Genomic DNA, 25,434 nt, shown 5'->3' with positions numbered 1-25,434 from the left:
AGGACATTCTCTCTCCAACTTCTCCGTCCCTTCTTTGGTGTTGTGGACTATGATTCTGTCTCACTATTCTCCCTGGGTGCTCTCATTCCCTAAATCCTCAGCCGCCAAGGTTAGGTTAGGTTAGATCCCTATCCCTCCATACGTGTTCCCTTAGCCTGGTCCCTCTCTTAATACAGAACTCATCACATGTTATAATTGATTACTTAACTGTCTGCTTTCCATGCTAGCCTGTAAGCTGGACAAGAACCATGCCTGTCTTGATCAACACTGCAGCCCTACTATTGCACACAGTGCCAGGCCATTGTAGGCAGGGCTATGTAATTTCAGGGTCCAGTGCAAAATAAAAACACAGGGCCCCCTGATAAAAAAAAATGGAGAATTTCAAGACAGCCACAGCAGAGCATTACACCAAATGTGAAGTCCTTCTGAGAGCAGGGCCCTGTGTGGTGCACAGGTTGCATGCTCACAAAGATAGCCCTGAGTGTACACTCTTAATATTTACTGAATGGGTAAATAGCTCCAACAACGACATATGCTGGTGAGTCCAGACAACCTTTCTAGCCCACATATCTCTGTTGTGCTCAGCCTGGAACAGCCAACTGCCAACAGATATATCCACTTCGATATATTCACTGGCATTTCATACTTAATAAGGTTCAAAATTAATGATCCTGTCCCCAGCCCCCTCCCAAATCTGTCTTCTAGCATTCTCTATCTCCAGAAACCACACAATTTTCCACCCAGTTGCTCGTCCCGAAGACAGCCAGCCATTCTCGACTCCTCCCTTTTCTCACCCCACATGTCCAAATAGGCACCCAGGTGTGTAGATTTCACCGCCTCAGCAGCACAGGAATCCCTCTCTTTCCCTGATTCCTGCTAGTGCCTTGGTTCTGGTTTCCATCAGCGCTTATCTGCGTGACTCAGGAGCTCTCCACTGCTTCCTCAGCCCCTGTTCTGCCCTCCTCTGCCCCGTGTTTCATAGGGTCACAAAGGTGATGTTAAAGCACCGCTCTCATCATGCCACATTTCCTACCTAAAGCCCCGTCATGGCTTCCCAGCTTTTCCAGTTTTCTTTATTATCTGGTTCTTACCTGTATTTCTCGCTTTAGCCTCACTCTTGCTACTCCCTTCACATCTGCTTCTTCCTTCTCATGATCAGCCCATTTCTCTGAGTCAGCTCAGAATGCCTTCTGCTGTCCTCCCGGCCTACCCCCCATGCCCCTTCTCTGTGACCCCATGGTGTCTATGCCTAGCTGTGCCCTTACCAGTCCTTGCTATGATTATTGGCTTCCATGGCTGTCTTGAACCACCCCGTGGATATTTTCCAGGCAGAGTCTATGTTGTTGTCTCTCAATCTCCAGTGCTCAGTGCCTGGCACGTGCCAGACGTGCAACAATCGCTTGCTGATGGATAAGTGGCTAAATAGATGAAGAGGGAGCTGGACTTGAGTGGAGGAACAGAAGAATCCAGAAATAAGGGCCCTACGTAACACTTCTTTTTTTTTTTTTTTTTTTTTTTTTTTTTTTGAGACGGAGTCTTGCTCTGTCACCCAGGCTGGAGTGCAGTGGCGTGATCTCGGCTCACTGCAAGCTCTGCCTCCCGGGTTCACGCCATTCTCCTGCCTCAGCCTCTCCGAGTAGCTGGGACTACAGACGCCCGCCACCACGCCCGGCTAATTTTCTGCATTTTTGGTAGAGACGGGGTTTCACCGTGGTCTCGATCTCCTGACCTCGTGATCCGCCCGCCTCGGCCTCCCAAAGTGCTGGGATTACAAGCGTGAGCCACCGCGCCCGGCAGACTTTTCTTAGTAGCAATATTATATAACTTATAGTCTGAGCCCTTAAAAATCCACGTCTTTTTGTTGGTTTTGCAACAAGACAGCAGGCCTAAGAGGACAGTATTCTGGCTGAGTCGCCACTGAGAAGCGCCTTGAAATACAAGGGGAAACAAGGCAGTGCCTCTCTCCTTAGTGAGCAAGGCAGGGAGGGGGCAGCAATGGTAGCAGCCCACCATGTTTACTTTGTTTTTTAATTTCAAATTCACACACAATGAGGTATCTGTGTTCTATTACAATATGACTGCCAGGGCAAGCCTAGTTTATTACTTTCTTAAATAGATAATTATATCCAAATCCATCTATGTACAGAACATTTTTTCACTTCCGTTTGAACTACCAAGCTCTTCCTTTAAGAGGCATCCATGGATTAAAGATGACAGCATGTTCGACTGCCAACCTTCCCAGTGTCTACATCGTGATGCGTCTTCCTATGTGATCCTTGGCTTCCTTTTGATCTTTCTCTCTTTCATCACTCTGATCTTGGGATCAACTTGTCAGAGTGCTGGTCTCCAATCTGGAGTAGGGCAATGAGAGGAAAGGGGTTTCAAAGGGAACGAAGTGCATGTGAGAGCTGACAAACCTCATACTGAACAATCAATAAAGTAGAGAAATGCCTTTAAAGCTACAGTCTGTCATCACAGGACCCCTGTACTTCCTAGCTTCTATTTCATTATTTTATGAGATGCTTTTCCTAAGGAAAATTAAGAAAAAACAAAAACCAAATGCCGTGGCTGCGAGGGTGCAGGAGAGCTACGTACACACTCTGACCTTCCTTCTGGGGCCTCAGGCCTGGACTTGTGGATACCACCATGACCAGAATTTGAGTAACATTCCAGAGGTTAAATGAGAAAGTTGCTGGGGTTGAGGTGATTTAATCCATTGGCAATCACCTCCCACCCACTATCCATTCCCATACATAGGGGATGGGTTTTCAGCATATTATCCAATATTAAGGTTAGCCTTTCCTTTAAAGACTACAGCTGAAATTTATATGACATTAATTCCAGTAAAATCGATGGGGCGTTATTTGTGATACAATGAACAGTAAGGTTTAGGGTGTTCTTATGAGTCAACTGCAAGAATGGGAGAAAAGGAGGTAAAGCAAGGACATTAATAGTTTAAAAAACTCAGGCCAGGCACAGTGGCTTATGTCTGTAATTTCAGCACTTTGGGAGGCCAAGGGGGATGGATCACTTGAGATCAGGAGTTTGAGACCAGCCTGGCCAACATGATGAAACCCCATCTCTACTAAAAATACAAAAATTAGCTGGGTGTGGTGGCGGGCCCTGTAGTCACAGCTACTTGGGAGGCTGAGGCAGGAGAATTGCTTGAACCTGGGAGGGGGAGGTTGCAGTGAGCCAAAATTGCACCACTGCACTCCAGCCTAGGCAACAGATTGAGACCCTGTCTCAAAAACAAAAACAAAAACAAAACTCCCCCTGGTCCCTGCCCCAAATATTAGCTACATGAGAGGATAAAGGTAATTTATTCCTAACCAATGAGAATTTTGAGTTACAGACTAATTCCTAGAAAATCCTGCTACTTCTCTCCTCTAATGTTATGTTTTGGAGTTAAAAACACATACCTTTATTCCCCTAGTCTAAATATTAAGTGATTAAGAGAAACGGAGGGTAAAACAGGATGCTCACTTCAAATATTAACTTGATTTTACAATTTTTCTTAAAGGGATCATATTAACTCTTGTTAAATCTCAACTCTGTGATGTTCTCAGAGCAGGAATGACATGTGCAAACAGGCATTTAACAAACGAGCAGAAGAAAAAAATGATAAAAAATATGATTAGGCAAATGACAGAAGGAAAAATGCAATGTTTAATAAAGATATGAAAAGATGCTCAATCTCACTAGTCAATGAAAATGCACACTAAAGTAAAAGCAATATATAATTCTGCTCATTAGGTTGGGAAACATTAAAAAAATCAACAATATATAGTTTTTTTTTTTTTTTTTTTGGAGACGGAGTCTCGCTCTGTCACCCAGGCTGGAGTGCAGTGGCGCAGTCTCGGCTCACTGCAAGCTCCGCCTCCCGGGTTCACGCCATTCTCCTGCCTCAGCCTCTCCGAGTAGCTGGGACTACAGGCACCCGCCACCACGCCCAGCTAATTTTTTGTACTTTTTCGTAGAGATGGGATTTCACCGTGGTCTCGATCTCCTGACCTCGTGATCCGCCTGCCTCGGCCTCCCAAAGTGCTGGGATTACAAGCGTGAGCCACCGCGCCCGGCCAATATATAGTTTTTATAGAGTAAAAGTCACTTTCATAATGGGAATGGGAATTGTTACACCTTTTACATTGATTACAATTATAATTACATATCCAATGGTTCAGTCATTCCACTTTTGGGAATACATTCTAAAGAAATAAAAGACTCAGTACATAGGATATACATACAATTCAGACTTTTGACGTTATTCACTGGGGCAAAGACTGGAAACAGCCTGAATGACTGTCAAAAGGGGAAGTGTTGAATAGATTGGCTTGTATTCTATAAGCCATTATAGTCATTAAAAAAAAAAAAAAAAAAAAAAAGGCCAGGCGCTGTGGCTCACACCTGTAATCCCAGCACTTTGGGAGGCCGAGGTGAGTGGATCACTTGAGGTCAGGAGTTCGAGACCAGCCTGGCCAACATGGTGAAAACCCGTCTCTACTCAAAGTGTAAAAATTAGCTGGGCGTGGTGGTGGGTGCCTATAATCCCAGCTACTTGGGAGGCTGAGGCAGAAGAATTGCTTGAACCTGGGAGGCAGAGGTTGCAGTGAGCTGAGATTGCGCCACTGCACTCCAGCCTGGGCAACAGAGTGAGAATCTGTCTCAAAAAAAGCAAACAAACAAAAAAGGAGTGAAATTCTATTTTGTGACCTGGAATTATCCATGATATGGTAAGTGAGAAAAGTAAACTGCAGAGTAATGAGTGGTACAATCCCATTTTTGTAAAAACAAAAACTATATATAGATATTCCATCTATGTGAAGAGTCTGATTCAATGCCCAAATCCTGTGTGCGATGTTTCAGGCCTGACCACAGGCCATTACAAAGGCTCTGTCCAGCAGGCCTCATGGGGGAAGCTGCCCTCTCCATACCGGATGTGGTGCACAGTCCCTGCACTGCAGCCGCCGGGACAGCTGCAGCCCAGGACTCATATCCCACTAGCCTAGGAGTCTCCACTGAGACACTTCTCTGCTCTGACTCAGTCTTCTTGTAGTCCTTCCCCTTCTCTCCCTGGCCCTCCAACCCTCGGTCCACAAAATGGCAAAGCCTTTAGTTCAGAGCTCTGGGCAGTGAGACTCCCTCCTGCCAGCACTGCATGTCATCTGCCAGACCTTCACCTGGTGCCATCCTATGGGGAAAAATGGAAGAGCACTTTCCTCTTTGCCTCTTGCCAGGACTGCTGCAGTAAGAGAAGAAAGGGTTGATTGTTACTTTCAGTTTGGTTCATTGTCCTAACTGACCACTTTGACACCTGGCAGCTTGATAACATATAATTATGTTTGAGTGAGTGGCAAGGAAGTTATGGAAGTGGGAGAGAAAGTTAATTTTTCTTTTTAAAAAATTTTATTATTTTTAATTTTTTAAATTATTATTATTTTCTTTACAGAGACGAGGCCTCACTATGTTGCCCAGGCTCGTCGCGAATGCCTGGCCTCAAGCAATCCTCCCACCTCAGTCTCCCAAAGTGCTGGGATTACAGGCATGAGCCACCGCACCTGGTTAACTTTTCGTTATATATTTTTGTATTATTTGACTGTTACAGGAAACGTGTGCTCCTTTTGTAGGTTTGAAGAGGAACTGATTTGCCCAGATTTGGCTATGCAGTCACAGAAGACCTAGAGTCTTCCTGAATGCTGATTCATCTTTGTAATGTTGCCACCCTTCATGAACCCCATGTGCCTCAAGCACGTCTCCATGAAGTTCTACTAGGTGGCCCAACCACATCCAGAGGCCATTATTTGGAGCTCAGGCACAGCAGCACAACTATCCTGCATCTGTTTCAGATCTGACAGAAACAGATAACTGAGAAGCCAGTGACTGAATCTTCTTATAAAAATAAGAACTGGTTAAGCCTAAAAATGTCTGTACTTTTCTATATCACTTGTGCTTTAAGGAAAGGACCCAGAAAAATAGGTTTAGAACTACCAATTACATTCAAAATAAAAGTATAAGAAGAGGTTCCAAGTGAGGGATTAAATGCATGACTAAAGAATTCATCAGCTCTTCGATTGAAGGTTAGATCTTGTTAATCTTAGCCATATAAAGAAGTTTAGACCAGGCGTGACGGCTCACACCTATAATCCCGGCACTTGGGGAAGCCAAGGCAGGAAGATCACTTGAACCCAGGAGTTGAGACCAGCCTAGGCAACATACTGAGACCCTCATCTCTACAAAAAATAGAAAAAATTAGCCAGGCGTTGTGGTACATGCCCATAGTCCCAGCTGCTCAGAAAGCTTAGATGGGAGGATCACTTGAGCCCAGAAAGTCGAGGCTATGATGAGCTATGATCATGCCACTGCACTCCAGCCTGGGCAACAGAGCAAGATCCTGTCTCCAAAAAAAAAAAAAAAAGTTTAAAAAGGTGTGATCTTCCCCCACAGCCTGGGCATTCTGTACCAGTTTTGATACATGTATTTCACTAGGCACCCAAGAACTGACTTGAAACTATGCCCACAGGCTCTGACAGTATACATCCAGGTGTGATTTATTCAGTGGCCATAGGGAAATTTTCAATGTGTTCAATCAGTAACACTGATAAAGCAAAACCAAACCAATACAAAGCAAAACACCACTGCCAACTCAATTACCATATTCATTGCCTATGGGCTACCTACCACCACGGACTGCCAGAGTTCCAGGCCCAGACAGCTATCCAGGAGTCTGGAGGTAGCAGCAGGATGGGAAAGCCACCTCCCCTTCATACATCACTACTAGGAGTAAATGGAGTAGGGGATGTCCTTGTTGTGAGGCAGCAAACAGCCAATTACGCTTTCTATTGCCTGGGAGATATCTCCCTCATTCCGGGGCAAGCAAAACTCAACTTACAGTGTTGTGTGGCGTGGTTTCACCCTGCAGAATAAGGAACTTTCCTTCTAGATGGTCTCAGAAATGTTCTTCCTTCACGGAGCCCCAACACACAGGGTGCTACGGGGTTTGAATAGTAGAAGCTCATTCACACCCCCTCACTTCTAAATTTCCTAATATGAAATGATATTGCCTCAGTACACTGCAGAGCTACTTTGTCACTGGCTACAGCTATAGAGAAAGCTTCAGATTCATGCAAACGAGTAACAAATTCTTTCTTTTTTTTTTGAGACAGGATCTCATTCTGTTGCCCAGGCTGGAGTGCAGTGGCACGATCGTGGCTCACTGCAGCCCTGGCCTCCTGAGCTCAGGTGATCCTCCCACCTCAGCCTCCTGAGTAGATGGGACTACAGGCATGTGCCACTATGCCTGGTTAATTTTCTTAAAAAGTTTTTTTTCTTTTTTTTTTGAGATGGAGTTTTGCTCGTCTCCCAGGCTCGAGTGCAATGGCGCGATCTTGGCTCACTGCAACCTCCGCCTCCCAGGTTCGAGTGATTCTCCTGCCTCAGCCTCCCAAGTAGCTGGGATTACAGGCATGTGTCACCAGGCCTGGCTAATTTTGTATTTTTAGTAGAGACGGGATTTCTCCATGTTGGTCAGGCTGGTCTCAAACTCCTGACCTCAGGTGATCCACCCGCCTCGGCCTCCCAAAGTGCTGGGATTATAGGCATGAGCCACTGTGCCCAGCAATTTTTTAAAAGTTTTTAGAGATGGGTACCGGGTTTAAGTGATCCTCACACCTAAGCCTCCGACAGTGTTGGGATGGCAGGCATACTCCATGCCCAGCGTAAATTAAGTTTTAAGGTGAAGACAAAGTTTGGAGAATCAAGTAGGGCAAATGTAGGAACACTCTGTCAGCACCTTCTTCGTGTAACCCTCAGAAAGCCTAAAAGCCCATGTTCTGCCAGGGTACATTCCAGAGCACACTTTAGCCCTTCTGCCCTCTCAAGGTAAAAACCTTTTGTCTTAAAACCAGACAAAATCCCAAAATTCACAGTCAAATAATAAATAGGTGCTATGTAAACATGGCATGGAGACAACGGGCATAGAGCTTTTCAGCCTCAGTAGAAAGCTTTGCCCATGTGGCAGAACCCACTAAGTACTCCCTCTGCTCTAGATACACGACAACGACCTATAACATGAGGTGGGAAAGAGAAAGAGAAAAAAATTATACACGCACACACACACAAATATATAGCCAAGCTAAAAAATAAAGGTAGCATCTCTCTGTAGAATAGAAATGGAAAAGAAATTCAAAATCCCCTAGCTGCTGGACTTGAGAAGCAGGTAATGGTGTCCAGGAGTCCAATTTCTATGGAGTAAAAGGTATTAAAAGTCCTCCAAGTGGCCGGGCGCAGTGGCTCACGCCTGTAATCCCAGCACTTTGGGAGGCCGAGGCAGGAGAATGGCGTGAACCCGGGAGGCGGAGCTTGCAGGGAGCCGAGATGGCGCCACTGCACTCCAGCCTGGGCGACAGAAAAAAAAAAAAAAGTCCTCCAGGTAAGACAAAGGGCAGCGATCAAGCTCACATCTTAAGTCCAATTCCAAACCAAGTCATTTCACTTTGTTATACCTTGGTTTCTTCTCTCCGCAGCAAGGGAACTTGCTAAATGGCAAAGCAAAGTGCTTTGAGGTTCTAGTTTAAAAAAGTCCTGGGAGTGCAGAAATTCATTCCCATCTTTAATTCCTAAGCAATCAGACAGCCCTGTAGCATGGAATCCACCCACTCATGTAGTTAAATGTGTTTCAATGTAGAACACACACACACACACACACACACACACACACGTGTGAGGAAGGGCCTGCCATCATCTACCCTTTCTGGGTTGATAGGTTCTGACAGTTAACCTGAAAGGCTATACTGTGACAGCCAAAGCATGAAATGATAAAGACTGTGGGGCAAAGGCTAATTGTCAAGCCCTCCTCCAGCTCAGAAGGTTCATGGCTTTGGAGGAAATTCACATATATGTGAGTAATTGGTGGTAGGAGCCTGTGTGTTGTGGCAGAAACAGCACCCGCACCGGCCTGGGAATCTGAAATTATAGGTGCCAGCTCCACAGTGGGCTACTGCTAACTGTCTTTAACTCTGGGCCCTGGCATCCTTGCTGATAACAAAAAGGGTTAGAATCAGGTGATTTCATAGGCAACTTTCAGGGTTAGAGTGAAATGCTTCTGAAAAGAGTCTGATACACACTGGGATAGGAAAATACTGACAAGGACTCCAGTTACTACTTTTCTTCTCAGGAGGTGATAACCACCACAATTTAGATTCTAAGAAATATAAACCAAACACAGAAGCACCAAGATGGGAGAAGCCACCCTTACTACTTCTCTTAAAACATCACAGACAAAGAACCTACTATTGAGCAAGGCCCCCAGTGTAATTTCTCTGTTGTCATCAGTCCCCTTGGAACGCAGAGCTACAAACAAAAAGGCATCTCTGACACTGTTAAGAGTATTCATGGGATGCCCTGATTCCATTACACACTCTTTCAGCTGAAAGTGATTCGAAACGCAACATTAAACTGCACATTTCCAGAATGGAGGAGAAAATCTGGTACAAGGTGACAAGGAGAAACCATTCGGAAAACCCTTTTTGACAGTGCACATCAATTTCAAGGCACAGGGAGGAAACATCCATGTTGTTCAAAAGCATCGGACTTCGTGGATTCTGTTTGGACGCAGTGGAAGTGTTCTTCTCTTTCAAAAGTATTAGAAACGCATTGTTGGGAAAGAAAGCAGGGCAGCTGAGGGACAAGCCAGGGTTACCTTACCATCGTCAGAGGATGGCTACTCTGTAGATGCTAATTAATGGTATCGAAAAATAGCTGAAAGGAAAAAAGTAAACTTAACAGCCTGGAATCAGTTTGGGCGTATTTCTTGTCATTCAATTTTCAGAATGGAAACTACTAAATAAGTCTGCAAATATGATGATTCATTTAACAAGACCCCAACTATGCAATTAAGCTCCTAGGCAAAAATATTCACAAATGACGGTCAAGGGAAAAATATTTCAGATCTTTAAGTATCAGCAAAAATAAGTGACCACTCATAGAGCCATAGCTGAGTCCCATGTTCCTTGCTTTCTTCACAACCAGCCCAGTCTGTATTCATACCACCAAGAATAATTTCTCAGTGTCATATTCAGCCACTTTCTGTAGAAACATCTTAGTCCACCATCTTGCTATACCAGCAACACTCATGAAACCCAGTGCACCAGCACAAAATTTTCCAGATCAGGTAAATGCCTCAGTCATTAATGAAAGGTTTTCAAGGTGCCTATCATTTTTCAAAAAAAGAGGTCTATGTGTTTTTCTGTTTTTGAATTAGAGTCTGCATACCATAAAATACACCCTCTTAAAGTGATACAATTCAGTGTTTTTTGGTACATTCTCAGGGTTGTGCAACCATCACCATTATCCAATTCCAGGACATTTTCAAAATCTGAAAAAGGACTCCCTATATCCTGTACTTTTTAGTAGCCACTCCCCATCTCTCCTTCCTTCTAAGCCCTGGCAAATACTAATCTACTTTGTCTCTATGGATTAATCTATTCTGGACATTTAATATGAATGGCATCATCCAATACCTGGTCTTTATGACTGGTTTCATTTGCTAAACATATGTTTTCAAGGTTCATCCATGTTACAGCATGCATCAATACTTCATTCCTTCTTGTGGCTAAATAATATTCCATCACATGAACACATTTTGTTTATCCATTCATTAGTTGGCAGACATTTGTGTTTCTATTTTTTTTAAAACAGTGAATAATGCTACTTTGTGTACAAGTTTTTGTATAAATATATGTTTTCAGTTCTCTCGGGCATATACCCAGGAGTGAAATTATTGAGCCATATGGTAACCTTAACTTTCTGAAGAACCACCAGTTAGCTTTCCAAAGTGACTGTACAATTTTATATTCCCAATTGGTGGGTTTTAGAACTTTCTCTTAAAGGGCTCTAGAGTTCAAACTAGAATCAGATCTGAAAATCTCAGTGATTTCTTATTCAGTACCCTTTTAAAGGCACCTTGCTGAAAAAGCTTTGCCTGCGTGTTTAGATTTCAATGTGTATACCACACAATGCTTTTTCATTTGCATCAGAGGATACGTATTCTGCTTCTCTCTAGTGCAGGGTCAATATCTAAAATTCGCAATACTGCATGGTTCCCCAGCACAAATGTGTACAACCATTTGTTAAGTGCCAAATCAAGCACACTTTCTTCCTCATGGCAAGTAGCCAGACTGGGTGAAGCCACCAGAGGCATTTATTTTTCTCTCTACAGTAGTCTATTTATGAGTGGGACGAACTTCTCTCTTCTTTTTAAAGATGACTGTTGACTACAACGGCTCCCTATTTGTGTGCCAAGACAGGCAGGACTTGCAGAGCCCAGGAAGCAATTTCTTCACTAATACCCTGCATTGGTCACACCCTTGTTTGATTTGTGTCTGATTCGGACCTCTTTACTTAAAAAACAGCAATGTGACGGAACAACTGAGCAGGGCCCCAAGAAGGGGAGTAAACACAATTCAAGGGGGGGGAATAGAAGCTTTGAAGAGGCTAAAGCAAAAATGGTATTTTAGCCCGAGGGAAAGAATGAGGAACAATCTCATCACACTCGCCTTCATGCATTTAAAATGGGTTTATTCAGAGAACAGTGGGTGACCAGTTCTTCCTGCTCAGAGTGAAACAAACGGGAGGAAATCACATCAAATCAGTAAAATTCTATGGTTGGAAAAGGGAAAATAATTTCTTGATCTTCACATTATACATCTGACCAAAGCTCATGGATCTCCATCCCTGGAATTCTTAAAAAAGATGTAAAGGAGCTTTGTCTATATTTGCCTGCCAAGAATCTTGAGGCATCCTTCACTGTAATTTCTTCACGGTGCTATAAATCAGGAACTACGTCTGCTGCATGAGGGTAAAACCAGACCCATAAACAATAAGATCTAGACTGTATAATGTACTGAGAATGTCTTGCAGTGTGCACTGTGGAAGTAAAGAGGACCTCTTTTTTGCTACATGCTCCTGTTCAAAATAAGTTACATTACTTCATCTGGCAGGGCAGGGAGGCTCATCTGTGGTTCATGGTTAGGTTATATGGGCTAGATGCTGCATACCACCCCTACCTGTAAGGCCTCTCTGGCTCTGCCTGGTAACAGTTACCCCAAGTCAGTTCCTTACAAGCAAAGGCCTGGGAAGCCCATCTCTCATTCATTGAACATAACCCATTAAGTTGGGTTTGGGAGCTGGCTGTGGTGAAATGAAAAGTGATCAAAAGTTTGCAGTCCAAAGTTAATTTCAAGCTATGAATTAAGTATACTGGGAAAGGGAGTTAGCCACTCTGAGAATCAATTTTCCCCACTTGATAAATACCACTTTCTTCAGACTAAATGAGTATATGTATGAAGGGACTTTATAGATTATTAGTGATGCTGAATGAGTAAATTAAACTCACATATAAGAGTCAGTAGAATAGTAATTTACTTGGAACTTCGTTATTTTTGTGGAATGATAAGTGTCTACAAATGGGATCTTAAGGAACTGTACGAAAGAAAAAAAATTTTGTGACCTCGCTTAGGCTTTAAGAATAAAATGGTTATCCCACATTTTATCGTTAAATAAAAATTTAACATTTTGAAGATGTCTCATTGTCATTTCCGTTCATGTGTTCAGATCCCCCCAACATTCCACAGAAAAGAAGGAAGATTGACATGGGGATTGGGGGCATTTTTGCTTCTCTTGCTCAATAGCTTTGAAACCTCACTCTGTTCATTACTATTAGAGTCTCCTAACATTTTTCCAAGCATATCCATAATTTTTAATTTTATTGTGACAAAGAGATATATATAAAGGACTCTCACACCAAATCCCCTTTTCCTGCAAAAAGTCTACTCAACCCATAATTTATCCAAGGCTCTTACAACTGTCCAAGTAAAAAATGAGTCTGAACTATGTCTGAGGAAACAGAAAATTCTTAGAGATAAAATACATAATTTAAAAAAATTATGTGGGAATTAAAGAAGAAAATGCCTGCGAATCTGCTGAGGTTCCCAGCTTGGACAACGAAGGACGATGATGCTATTAACACAGGAGAGACAAGCAGCAGAGTTGGTCTACAGAAGACACTGCATTCTGGGCACATGAATTTGGGGCATGTGTCTGATGTCAGGTGGAGGGGCTAGTGAAGACACAGGTGGAAATGTGGGAGTGGTTCTTGGGAATGAGGTTAGGGCTAAAAAAGATTTGTGAATAGTCATGTCTATATGGTAGTTAAATTATAAAATTGAAACAAGTGTTCTAGGGAATGCATATAGAAAAAGGGGAGAAAAACAAAGCCGAGAACTGAACTAACATATTAAGTGAAAACACAGAAAAATAGGTCCGTTCTCTCATCTACCTTCTAATCTCAGCTACCTGGCAAACTCCTCTTCACAGAATAAATCAGTTAATTTAGGTTGGCCTCTACAACATTTCCCATGGAACCCGCTTCTGAATGAAAACAGGGGACCACCAAATGAAGATTCCTCATGCTCGAAAGAGTTCAGGAAACACTCTTCTTTGTCATGGGACTTTTCCAAGTCTTTAATATACTCATGAGGATTGTCGTTCTCCAAAACCAGGTTCCTTTGTAACAATGCCCAAATCTAACTACAGGATGAACATCTAACATCTTTCTGCCTTTCTACCATGTGTGCGTCAGATTCAGGGACGGAAGCACTTGACTGAGCTATAGCTTAGGGATACAGTGGACTTCAGTCTTGGATCCTCACCCCCTACTCCTGAAGCCTTGTTGGATGTAAAATCAGAACTGTTCTGTTCCCTCTTGGAAAAAGGCCACGACAGACCAACTCTCTCTGCTTCCATTTTCTTTTTTGAGATGCACAGGCAGAGGTAAAGAGGCTGAGACTGGTGGGAGCTTGTCTGGGAGAATGCCAGGTTCTCTCCCCCTCTCTCTGGCTTTCTCCATTCTCGTTATTCTCTTAAATAGTTTTCCAGATAAGGGGGATCAGGGCGGGCTCCCACTAACCTCATTTCCACTAGTTCTGACTTGAAGCTTGGGCTTTCTTGTTCTGATTCTTACTTGATTTTTGTTTTTGCTGCTTCTCTGGAATGACCTTCCCTCATCACCAGGATTAGAAGTATTATTTTCCCTCTCACACTGAGAAGGTAGAGAAAAACCACAAGAAAAACTAAGGCTCCAAAACAGATAAAAATATTACAGAGGAGAATCTTGCTACAATAAAAGGGATCAAATCCTCTGACTTCAATGGATTATATTTTAGGGCCCCAAAAGTCCTCAAAAATGAGGCTGTCACAGTACTGTTAGGGATCTGGAAGGAAGGGCATTGAAGAAGAGATGTGGCTGCGGCCAAAGATTAGAGATAGGCAAATCAGGTGTAATTTTTAACATAGAAGACTATGGATTCTGCACTGTGAGAAGGAGAGGGTTGGTATCCAGTCTTGATAAGATTCTAGAGTAGGCTGAGGACAGTGTAATCCCAGCACTTTAGGAGTCTGAGACGGGAGGATCGCTTGAGTGCAGGAGTGCATGACCAACCTGGACAACATGATGAGACCCTGTCTCTAGCAAAAATACAAAATATTAGCCAGGCTTGGTGGCACATGTCTGTAGTCCTAGTTACTTGGGAGGCTGAGGTGGGAGAATGGTTTGAGCCCGGGAGGTAGAGGTTTCAGTGAGCCAAGATCAAGCCACCACTGTACTACAGCCTGGGTGACAGAGACAGACACTGTCCAAAAACAGATTCTAGAGTAGATCATGAAAGAAAGCCTTGTGAGGGCTAGTGAAAGAAAGCAGCAGTCACTGGTGGTCTACCTGGGTTCCTTAAGAGAGTAAGTCACCTCATTCCCAGTGCTTCTCTCCCAAACCCCTTCCTTGTCCAGCTAAAAGAAATGCTAAGCCAGGCCGGGCGCGGTGGCTCATGCTTGTAATCCCAGCACTTTGGGAGGCCAAGGCGGGCAGATCACAAGGTCAGGAGATCGAGACCACGCTGAAACCCCGTCTCTACTTAAAATACAAAAAATTAGCTGAGCGTGGTAGCGGGCGCCTGTAGTCTCAGCTACCAGAGAGGCTGAGGCAGGAGAATGGCGTGACCCCAGGAGGCAGAGCTTGTAGTGAGCCGAGATTGCGCCACTGCACTCCAGCCTGGGTGACAGAGCGAGACTCCGTCTCAAAAAAAAAAAAAAAAAAGAAATGCTAAGCCATAGTCTTTGCTTGGATTTTAGAAATCAACAGTCTTTCATGATCTTTTGGTTGACAGTGAAGAGGAAGGGTTAGTACAAGTAAAAATAAGCAAATTAAAAACAGTTGAAATGTAACAAAATGGAAGAGTTTCCATCCATGAGACACTTGTTGTGATTCAGTTCTGTGGCATGCCTGTCGGGAGAGTGAGGGTAGATTTTAAGGATGTTATCTTTACAAGGTGGGTGGCCTTCAGCTCTCTACCATGCAGGCCAATTCAGTTCTGAGAGGTGCCACATGTGAACAGGGAAATCACACAAGAACAGGCCAAGGAGAGACCTGGATGATGGGAGGCTCAAGCCAGTCATCGTCTTTGGATGGTAAGAATATCATGTCTTTCTTTTCTTAATCTTATTTGTATATTTAAATTGTACATAAGTAGGTCTCTGCTCCTCCCATTTGACAGACAGCCACCTCTTCTCTCTCATTGCCAGCTGCATCCCTGAGACACTATGGTGAAGGTGAAGATCAATGGATTTGGTTGTATTGGGTGCCTTGTCACAAGGGCTGCTTTTAACTCTGGTAAAGTGGATATTGTTGCCATCAATGACCCCTTCATTGACCTCAACTACAGGGTCTGTGTGTTCCAGTATGATTCTACCTGTGGCAAATTCCATGGCACTGCCAAGGCTGAGAATGGCAAGCTTGTCATCAACGAAAATCCTATCACCATCTTCCAGGAGCAAGATCCCTCCAAAATCAAATGCGGCAATGCTGATGCTGAGTATATCATGGAATCCACTGGTGTCTTCACCACCATGGAGAAGGCTGGGGCTCACTTGCAGTGGGGAGCCAAAAGGGTCATCATCTCTGCCCCTTCTGCTGACGCCCCTATGTTCATGATGGGCATGAACCATGAGAAGTAATGACAACAGCCTCAAGATCATCAGCAATGCCTCCTGTATCACCAACTGCTTAGTTCCTCTGGCCAAGGTCATCCATGACAACTTTGGTATCGTGGAAGGACTCATGACCACAGTCCACGCCATCACTGCCACCCAGAAGACTGTGGATGGCCCCTCTGGGAAACTGTGGTGTGACAGCCACGGCGCTCTCCAGAACATCATCCCTGCCTCTACTGGTGCTGCTAAGGTTGTGGGCAAGGTCATCCCTGAACTAAATGGGAAGTTCACTGGCATGGCCTTCCGTGTTCCCACTGCCAATGTGTCAGTCATGGGCCTGAACTGCTGTCTGGAAAAACCTGCCAAATATGATGACATCAAGAAGGTGGTGAAGCAGGTATCCAAGACCCCCTCAAGGGCATCCTGGGCTACACTGAGCACCAGGTTGTCTCCTCTGACTTTAACAGCGACATCCACTCTTCAACCTTCGATGCTGGGGCTGGCATTGGCCGCAATGACCACTTTGTCAAGCTCATTTCCTGGTATGACAATGAATTTGGCTACAGCAACAGGGTGGTGGACCTCATGGCCCACATGACTTCCAAGGAGTAAGACCCCTGGACTACCAACCCCAGCGAGAGGAAGAGAGAGGCCCTCACTGCTGGGAAGTCCCTGCCACACTCAGTCCCCCACAACACTAAGAATCTCCCTTTCTCAAGTTTCCATGTAGACCCCCTGAAAAGGGAGGGGCCTAGAGAGCTCCACCTTGTCGTGTGCCATTAATAAAGTCCCTTGCACTCAGCCAAAAGAAAAACTTGTACAGAAGTAACATATACTACATATGTAATCACAGTTTTTTAAACATGTTTCATGAAGGAAACATGTACATGAACATACATGTACGTTCCTGAGGAGGAGAGTCATCATCCACAAAGAGGTGGTCCAGGCCGGGGAATACTAAAACTCAGGTGAGCTGGTGACATTTGGGAATGTGGTCCTGAAAAGGTGAAGAGTACTTACTGAGAAATACAAGGAAAAAGTAGGGGAGGGGAAAAGACGGAGGGTGCTGAATCTCGGAGGAGCCAATTGAACGGCCGAATATGATGGCACATGAAAGCCTAAAGAACTGTGGGAGCAGCCTCTACAGCAAGCTGCAGAGATGAGAGGGAGAGAGAAAGCAGGATATCTAACCAGGAACCAGTTGGACCTGGGAAAGCTGACTTGAGAGGCACCTGTGATGTTAGCAAAGATTTAACCAAAGCCAAAGACAGCATCTCCAAGGGCTCAAAGGGGAAAACTCTCCTTCCAGAGCTCACAAGGGACACTCAATACTATGACTGGTCCAGTTGGAAAATGAGGGTGGGGAAAGGGTGGATGACCAGAAAATGGCACCCCCAATGATGAGAGTCTGCAGACAGAAACCCATGGCCAAAGAGGCACTGAGAGGCACTGTTTGGTCCTTGTGAGAAGCCTCAGTGGGGTAGCTTTTATCCCCGTATTCCCTCATGCTCTCATAGGGCTGGGTTATGAATCTGAATTATCTGAGTGTAGACAGTAGGGAACAGGAAAGGAGGAAGAACATCATGGATAAAATCAGGAGTGTGATTTTTGATAGATAAACTGTTTCCTGTTTTTGCTGGGATTAGTTATGCCAAAAGTGGAAACTCAGCTTCCTGAGATACCTCCCATTTCAACACAAGAAATAGGAGAAATATTTATATCATGGCCTGGTAAGGCTGAAAAAATCTTCAGGTGCATAAAAAATATCTTAAGTTCTACAGAAACTATTATAGTTACTTAGGGTTTAACTTCTTTCTCAAACTGTAAAATGAAAATAGACCAGTTAACCCTTAGATCACAGGAATGAATAAAATCAATGAAGAGATAAATTAACTGGAAGAAAACACACTCTAGTAAATTCACCAGAAATCTACCATCATAGATCTACTATTTTCAAGTGTTTTTCTGGCGGCAAGTTTCAAGTTGTAAGGTTGTCTTTACAATAGCATTATTGAGAGGCACTTCCTACCATAACACCACTGCAGAAAACACTCGGAAGCAGCTGTATCATTTAAGACCCATGTTTCTGTGTCCCAATTTCTATGGACTTATTCAAATTTACAATTTCAAATGTTTAGCATCAGTCAGTAAGTCACACACTCCACAGAACAAGAGACTCTTAGCACACAATTATTATCTTATTCCCATTGGTTGGTCTCATTCACAACCACCTCTCAAAGGAGAAAAGCAGACGGAGGCTTCCCACATGCAACCCTTTATGGCTCCAGCCTGGTGCAATTTAGGAGTGAGGTTTAGAAGGAATTAGAAAGCCCATTAATAGAGACATTCATTGTAATTTGACACATGAATTTGCCATTCAAAAGGCTAAACTGGAGTGCTTAAAGCTAAGTGCTTAAAACTACCCCAGAACCCTAAAGTAATGTACCATAATTACAATTACATTCCTTCAATAATAGATTTAAAAAGTTAATACTTTCTTGTGTTTGGCTGGAATCACTCAGTCATCCACTGTAGTTGTGAGATCTCTTTCTTGGAAATCAACATCTTCATTTGGGTTCCACATGAATAATTCTTGGAAGCTACAAAGTCTTTGAAGGGTATTTATTTTTGCCTTGAGGTCTGGTGGCCTCTAAGTTCACATGAACCTCACAGATGCAAACTATCTCAGCATGATTCATCTATGCCTATAGAGTTCTCACCAAAGGGAGGTCCCTGCCTGTGTGGGGTTTCTGTATTTATACTGCTTGTGTGTTTATTTGTAGTTAAAATTGTTTTCACAAGTCAAATAAATTTAAAGATGACCTACAATGCACATGCATGAGAAATTAAGCCAAAACTCAGATTCTTGACTGAATCACTGTTTTATCTTGGTGGTGGGACATGTGCTTTGCCTAAACTTCAAACTTCTTATCCTTCTGCCTCCATAATTGCAATCATCTCACTCTCCACACTGGCTACATTTTATTTAAACCTTCAAACTGTGGAGGAAAACAAAGAAGCATCTAACCCAAGACAGGTGTCATCTAGACAGGAACTATCTGAGAGTTAAGAGAATTTCTTTTCTCCATGAAATGCTGTGGTGGTCAGTGTCAGGCCTCTGAGCCCAAGCTAAGCCATCGTATCCCCTGTGACCTGCACGTATACATCCAGATGGCCTGAAGCAACTGAAGATCCACAAAAGAAATGAAAACAGCCTTAACTGATGACATTCCACCATTATGATTTGTTTCTGCCCCACCCTAACTGATCAATGTACTTTGTTCCCCCACCCTTAAGAAGGTTCTTTGTAATTCTCCCCACCCTTGAGAATGTACTTTGTGAGATTGACCCCCTGCCCGCAAAACATTGCTCCTAACTCCACCGCCTATCCCAAAACCTGTAAGAACTAATGATAATCCACCACCCTTTGCTGACTCTCTTTTCGGACTCAGCCCGCCTACACCCAGGTGAAATAAACAGCCTTGTTGCTCACACAAAGCCTGTTTGGTGATCTCTTCACATGAACGCGTGAGACATTTGGTGCCGAAGACTTGGGTAAGCGGGACTCCTTCGGAATACCAGTCCCCTGTCCTCGTCCTCACTCCATGAAGAGATTCACCTATGATGTCAGGTCCTCAGACCAACCAGCCCAAGGAACATCTCACTGATTTTAAATCGGGTAAGAGGTCTCTTTTTACTCTCTTCTCCAATCTCTCTCTCTATCCCTCAACCTCTTTCTCCTTTCAATCTTGGCATCACACTTCAATCTCTCCCTTCTCTTAAGTTCAATTCCTTTCATTATCTGGTAGAGACAAAGGAGACACATTTTATCTGTGGACCCAAAACTCTAGCACTGGTCACGGACTTGGGAAGACAGCCTTCCCTTGGTGATTAATCATTGCGGGGATGCCTGCCTGATTATTCACCCATGTTTCAGAGGTGTCTGACCATGAGGGGACGCCTGCCTTGGTCTTTCACCCTTAGCAGCAAGCACTGCTTTTCTGGGGGGCAAGCACCCCCAACCCCTTCTCTCCGTGTCTCTACCCCTTCTCCACTTTCCTGGGGGACAAGCACCTCCCACTCCTTTTCCACTTTCCTGGGGGGCAAGCACTTCCCACCCCATTTCCACTTTCCTGGGGGCAAGCACCTCCCAACCCGTTTCCACTTTCCTGGGGGGCAAGCATCTCCCACCCCGTTTCTACTTTCCTGAGGGGCAAGCACCTCCCACCCTGTTTCTACTTTCCTGGGGGGCAAGCACCTCTCACCCCATTTCCACTTTCCTGGGGGGCAAGCACCTCCCACCCTGTTTCCACTTTCCTGGGGGGCAAGCACCTCCCACCCCGTTTCCACTTTCCTGGGGGGCAAGCACCTCTCACCCCTTCTCCACTTTCCTGGGGGGCAAGCACCCCCCACCCCTTCTCTCCATGTCTCTACCCTTCTTTTTAAACTTGCCTCCTTCACTATGGGCAACCTTCCACCCTCCATTCTTCCTTCTTCTCCCTTAGCCTGTGTTCTCAAGAACTTAAAACCTCTTCAACTCTCACCTGACCTAAAATCTAAGCGTCTTATTTTCTTCTGCAATACTGCTTGGCCCCAATACAAACTCGACAATGGTTCTAAATAGCCAGAAAACAGCACTTTTGATTTCTCCATTTTACAAGACCTAGATAATTTTTGTCGAAAAATGGGCAAATGGTCTGAGGTGCCTGACGTCCAGGCATTCTTTTACACATTGGTCCCTCCCTAGTCTCTGCTCCCAATGAGACTTGTCCCACATCTTTCTTCTTTCCCTCCCGCCTGTCCCTTCAGTTCCAACCCCAAGCGTCACTGAGTCTTGTGAATCTTCCTTTTTTACTAACCCATCTGACCTCTCACCTCCTCCCCAGACTGCTCCTCCTCAGGTCACTCCCCGCCAGGCTGAATCAGGCTCCAACTCTTCTTCAGCCTTTGCTCCCCCACCCTATAACCCTTCTATTACCTCCCCTCCTCACACCCAGTCTGGTTTACAGTTTCATTCTGCAACTAGCTTTCCCCCACCTGCTCAACAATTTCCTCTTAGAGAGGTGGCTGGAGCTGAAGGCATAGTCAGGGTACATGTGCCTTTTTCTCTATCAGACCTTTCCCAAATCAGCCAGTGTTTAGGCTCTTTCTCATCAGACCCCACTAAATACATACAGGAATTCCAATATCTAACTCTGTCCTACAATTTAACCTGGAGCGACTTAAATGTCATCCTAACAGGCCAATTCCCAGAATGACTAAAGAAAAATAACTTTTCCTATAAAAGGTGAGAAAATAGCCAAATGACCTAGACTAGCTCTGAAGGGTAAGCACTGAGTCCCAGGTTGAAGATTACATTCTAACCACACACCAGTCGTACTCTGCTCTAGGAAAAACCTTAAGTACTTGTGACCTTCTGTCCCTAACTTAGATGTTGTTTACTTTCAGTTTACATACAGTGCAAACACCAGGGCGTACATGATTTTCAAGTCAAAAAAGATAAGGACTAATCCAGAAAGGAGAAGGAATTCTATTTCATGCAGGCTCATTAACAGCAGCAAGAGATAACAAAACCACAACACAGGAGGCTTTAGAAAAAAACTAAATAAAAAGCCGTAATCTCAAAGAAGACTACAGCCAACAATAAATATTAATACTATAAAGTAAGGTCCTAAGGACTCCACAGTTACGGAGGAACAAGGGATCAGAAGTTCATATCCATTATTTGGAAGCATTAAGAAATGTTTAGATTATTTTCCATTACTCTGTGTTTGAGGAGGAAGGGGAAAAGCTGTTTCAAACCTGTATGCAGAGTGTAATTTCCCTGGGGGGAAAATGGGATTATGTATGAAAAAAGGCTGGAAAGATACACCCCTAATTGGTAACAGTGGTTGGGGAGGGGAGGAGATTACAGGCAATTTTTCTTTTTTGCCTGTTTACATTTTCTACAAGAAACATGACATATATCTACAGCAAAAACTGTGTAACAAATCTTTGAATTTTCCTGCTAAAATTGGTCTATGTTTTGTACTAAGGTAGAGATCTCCACCACAAAACACCAGGCGGAGATAGGCCTGTTTAGTGCTTCTCATCGCCCCAGCCTTATAGGCCCTCATTTCCCCATAAAAAAAGGGATGGAGAAGGGTACTGAGAATCTCTATAAAAGGTAGCCACTTATAGGAGCGTTTTGCAAGAGTTTGGGGAGTCCACACAGTGGAGCTGGCTGGCTTAGTGTAATAAATAGGCTGCGGTGAGAGTCATTCTAGGCCACGGCACTCATGGGCATGATCTGCCTTAATTTTACCCGTGGGGAATGACACAGCAAGGAGCTGGAAGGCTTCGACATGAAGACTGACCTCTGCAGACTGGTGTGAGGGAAATGGACGTGGCTCCCAGCAGTGGCTCTTCCCACTCTCAGGACCTGCCATCTGTGGCCTGAGACCAGAGACCCACAGCCAGGCAGAGGGTCTCCCAGCACAGGCCCAGTCAGTGCCCCGTCTGCAGCTCCTCTCTTGGTAGCACTGCCCTGCTGTGTGCCAACAACTTGGGAGTCACTGTTATAGAGAATCTGCCAAGCCCCAAGTTTGCCTTCGGGTTAACCCCTAACTATGTATGGCCCATCTTAGGAGTTCCTTAGAGAGGTTTCTGTCTTGCACAGGTGGTCAGGTGAGTGGGCACAAAGCTCTGTGATCAGACCCTGTGGTGACCACACCTGATGTGTGCTTGTCCAGAGGGGGCTCACTGCCATGGAGTCTGTAGCAGTGCCTGGCCATGAGCGTCAGAGGCCTCAGCAAACGCCTTCCTGATCTTCCTCTGGGAACTCCGGATAGCCAAGGAGCAGCCCCATGCTCAGAAAGCCACAGAGCAGGACAGGAAACTTCAGAAGCTCGCCTTCCTCCAAGGCTTGGCTTTTCATTCAATTGTAGACTCTGTTGGAGGCTCAGAAGAGGCACGGTAGATGCGCCTGACAGCAGTAACTTATGCATACCCCGAAAATGATCCTTATAGCAGACACACCTGACAGCAGTAACTCAAGAAATGAGGGTTGCCATGTGGAGGGTGCTAGGGGGAGCATGCTAAGTGAAGACGCTATACAAACTGTGTCCTTTTTACAAGCAGTTGCAGTTCTGTCCAGCCTGCCACCACTGGGCCATTTCTGTGTGTAAGTTCCCCATAATAAAACCTTGTGTCTTGTTTGTTGGCTTTGGGTCTCTTCTTCAGGTTCTTGAACGTGGTGTCATCCCTACTGAAATTAATAGGGATCTAGCATGACAGAGGAACATGTGATGAAATAAGATAAAAATAGGGGCAATACCGTTAAGAAATAAAGAACACTTCATTGATGACCGAGAAGGGAGAGGCTGGCAGGGAAACCTGGAGGAGGCTGAAATGCCTTTGGACCTGAAGAACTTTGCATGATTCAATCCTTCCTCTTATTGAAGGGAAAGAAACTATTTTTTTTTCAAAGCACCTGCCAAGAAGCAGGTACTGTGTCTAATTTCTCTTCAACAACGCAAGGAGGCAAGAAGAGTTTCTAAGTGATGGTCCTGAAGTCCCCAAGCAGGGACTGAGAAGCAGATTTACCTGGCTCCCAATATGTGCTGCCTCCCAGATCAAGCAAATGGTCTTTTCAGGTCTGTGAATCCATCCAAGGTCATCTCTTGCCTGCCCACATTGGGCTGTCTGGGTGGAATCAGGCAGACCAGCATTGCGTGCTGGACTTTCCACTTGTCCCCTGTTACCCTGGACTGGCTGTTAGGCCAAGCCTCGGCTCCCTCCCCTCTATAAACCATGGCCATCTACCGCACACCATGCTATGAAGATCATCAGTCAGGGCTGAGCACCAAATCCAGATAGGGTAAATGTGCACGAGTGGGAGTGGGCATCAGGAGCAGTGGTCCTGATTTCAGATCACCTGCTTTGCATGCAGCAGTTGCTTTTCAGCTGTGAGACTAATTGTTCACAACTTGACAAAGCAGGTCAAAGTACAACACAAATTGCTACAACCTCTTGCCAGTCCTTGGCTCATTTCTTCTTCAGCTCTTCCTCACTTGATGGGTAATTAGAACACTTGTCAAATACAGAAAGTTGAAATCACTAGTGTGACTCTAAAACTTATTGCAGATCATTAAACATTTACTAGAGGTGCATAATGCAGAGATGTGGTAAATGACATTTCTTCACAGAAATTGTTGAGCTTAGAAATCTTCAATCATTTCATTTCAGGGGTGAAGCAACCAAAATCTTAACAGGCTAGTGGTTTGGCCAGACCTAAACCTGAGGGGTTCATTATTCCATTTGCTGTGCTTGCTACCACTCATGGTGGACTATTAATTCTCACCTCCACTCCTGGTTGCTTTTGAACACGTGGGGTGAGCTTTGAGAGAGCCAACGTCCTAAGACAGAGGAACGCTCCTGATGCATTTTGCCCCCTCCAGTGAAGGTCAGGGTGATTCTCAGTCCTGGATTCCTGCCTCGATCCAGCTGCTGCCTTTTCTTTGTCTGCACTGGTTTCTGCTCCATGCCGGAGGGGACCATCCTCTCTCTCCTCTCCTTTGTAAGATCCAATAATACTAAAAATGTTGAACTCTGGTGAATTTCCGTCCAGACAATTGCCAGGGACAAAAATAGTGAAATGAGAACAAATGGGAGTGACCCAGAAGAGAGAGTGCACCCAGAGAGACCACAGACTCTGGAGTCAGGATGTGGAGGCACCGTCTAGGGACACCAACGTCCCCTGGCTTATGTCCTATATTGCCAGGAGGGGGAAATGTGTGCTGGAAATCTAGGTATGCCCTAAATTAGCGAGTGGAGACCATGGCTGCAAATGCTAGACAGAGCCAAACCACCATTCTGAAGCAAATCTGTCTGAAATGTTGAGTAACAGCTATACTGAATAAAAACATTCTGTGCATATGGAAGGCTCAGCCTCCAAAGGAGCTTGACATTTTTAACTATAAAAAGTCTCAGATTAAATCCATGTGACCTTGAGTGTAACAGGAACCCCAGGAACAACACACTTTTACCAATCAAATCAGAACTTCCAAGACCTTTCTTCCTCTCCTATTTTTTTTTTTTTCTTTCAGAGTTTACTCCTTGAGCACCTCCTACCTAATGCCAGGCACTGTGCTAGGCACTGGGATCAGATGGGGAAGCAGAGAGGGCAGTTTCTGCTGCACAGAGCTCATAATATAGGGAGGAGCCGTGATCCATCTGTGAAGGTGGGAGATGCCTCAGTCAGGGAGGTCCAGGAGGGGACAGTGAGGCTGAGGCTGAAAGGACTGGAACAGGGGGCCATGGAGAAGGATGGAGGGAGAGAAGTTCAGGTAGAAGCAACCACATGTGTGAAGGCCGCATGGTGGCGGATGCTCGGCCTGTGTGAGGAGCTGGACAAAG

General features: G+C 44.6%; 1 protein-coding gene and 1 pseudogene across 3 annotated transcripts in view; one reads left to right on the top strand and one right to left on the bottom strand.

The window, feature by feature from the left end:
• The window catches only part of PPM1H (protein phosphatase, Mg2+/Mn2+ dependent 1H), a 305,954-nt gene that overhangs the window by 104,660 nt on the left and 175,860 nt on the right, over positions 1 to 25,434 (bottom strand). The window lies entirely within an intron of this gene.
• LOC129467066 (glyceraldehyde-3-phosphate dehydrogenase-like) lies at positions 15,188 to 16,846 on the top strand (annotated as a pseudogene).

Source organism: Symphalangus syndactylus, chromosome 17 (genome assembly GCF_028878055.3).
Source record: "Symphalangus syndactylus isolate Jambi chromosome 17, NHGRI_mSymSyn1-v2.1_pri, whole genome shotgun sequence".
Classification (NCBI taxonomy): domain Eukaryota; kingdom Metazoa; phylum Chordata; class Mammalia; order Primates; family Hylobatidae; genus Symphalangus; species Symphalangus syndactylus.
The sequence above is the reverse complement of the archived record's forward strand: the minus strand, read 5'-3'. Positions and strand labels throughout refer to the sequence as shown.